At 40.8% G+C, this 1,724-nt stretch overlaps 1 non-coding gene across 1 annotated transcript; it reads right to left on the bottom strand.

Annotated features, from left to right (window-relative positions):
- Positions 1–235: 235 nt before the first annotated feature.
- On the bottom strand, positions 236–342 carry LOC112503926. The gene has a single exon (XR_003068108.1). It is a non-coding gene; the product is annotated as a small nucleolar RNA R71 (small nucleolar RNA).
- Positions 343–1,724: the final 1,382 nt, after the last annotated feature.

Here is a 1,724-nt window from a genome sequence, read left to right as displayed (position 1 = left end):
CAGTGGTTTGCCATCTGAAGATCCACACTCGCACTTAAAATCATTCATGGAAATAACTGACACTTTCCTTATCCCGGGAGTATCTAACGATGCTTTAAGACTCACATTGTTTCCTTTTTCTTTAAGGGATAGGGCAAAGTCTTGGTTTAATTCCTTGCAACCAGGATCTGTGGACTCTTGGAACAGTATGGCAGAAAAGTTTTTAAAAAAATATTTTCCTCCAACTCGGAACGCTAAGTCCAGAAACGAAATTTGTCTTTTTAAACAAATGGACGATGAGGCAGTTCCCGATGCTTGGGAAAGGTACAAGGAGCTCTTAAGAAAATTCCCTCACCATGGCATTCCATACTGTATACAGCTTGAGACATTTTACAATGGGTTAAATCTCACTGCAAAACAAATGCTCGATGCTACATCAGGTGGAGCTTTCACGGCTAGTACCTATAATGATGGATATGATATCCTTGAAAAGATTTCAAATAATAATGGACATTGGGCCGACCCACGTGCACTAGTACCTCGCAAAACAGCGAGAGTTCATGACGTAGATGCTTTTACAGCATTAACGGCTCAGATGACTGCAATGACCAATTTGATTAAAAATTTAACAAATGGTCAAGCATCACAAACCATAGCCACCGCGCATGCTCCAACTGTTGAGTCAGTACAATGTGTGTACTGTGGTGGAGGACATCCCTTTGAACATTGTCCATCCAACTCCGAATCAGTCAATTATGTCGGGAATCAAAATAGATCAGGACCATTTTCTCAAACGTACAATCCTGGGTGGAGACAACACCCAAATTTTTCATGGCACAGTCCTGCTCTAAACCCACCAATGAACAAACCCCAAGGGACTTCAYAATTCCAACCACATCAGTCTCAACAACATCATCAGAGTCAAGCCCCARCCCATCACCAAAATACCTTTCATCAACAAACAAATCAGTCATCTTTCCAAAACAAGTCTAACCACCAAGCCGAATCTTCTACTTCTTTGGAAGCAACTCTGAAAGGATTCATAAACCAAACCAACGTAGCCATGAACCATCAGAACACTGCCATAAGATCTCTAGAAACACAKATTAGTCAACTTGCACTAGAGGTAAGAAATAGACCTGCAGGTACTCTTCCTAGTGATACAGAGATCCCAAAGTCCATCATGAAAGAACATGTGAAGGTAGTGACTTTAAGTAGTGGAAAGAACCTCGTAGAGAGTGAACCCATAAAAAAGACTGTTGAACCCCAGGACCCAGTTGAGATGGATGTCACAACATCTAGTTCAGATATTGTCACACCCACATTAAAAGATAAGGGAAATCAATAGAAATAGGACCACTTCCTGAGAAAGCAGACTTTCCCTTGTTATTTCCAAATGAAGGCAAAAAGAAGGTATCATTTCAGGATGATATTGGATCTTCTTCTTCTGAAAGTAACAAGGAAGCAGAGTCACCAGTCCCTCTTAGTGAACCTATCATCATCCAGGCACCCCCTAGTCAGTCCTCCAAGAAATCAGTCATAGCTCCTGTTTTCCTTTATATACCTTTTCCACAAAGGTTGAGGAATCAGAAAGAGGAGCTACAGTTTAAGAAGTTCCTTGATGTGTTCAAACAGCTACATATCAACATCCCGTTGGTTGAAGCTATTGAACAAATGCCAAGTTATGCAAAATTCCTCAAGGACATTTTGAGCAAGAAAAAGAAGCTGAACGAATTTGAAACTGT

Source organism: Cynara cardunculus, unplaced genomic scaffold, assembly GCF_001531365.2.
Source record: "Cynara cardunculus var. scolymus isolate 2C unplaced genomic scaffold, CcrdV1 Un_Scaffold_4136, whole genome shotgun sequence".
In the NCBI taxonomy this organism is placed as follows: Eukaryota; Viridiplantae; Streptophyta; class Magnoliopsida; order Asterales; family Asteraceae; genus Cynara; species Cynara cardunculus.
This window is presented reverse-complemented; position numbering and strand designations above follow the sequence as displayed.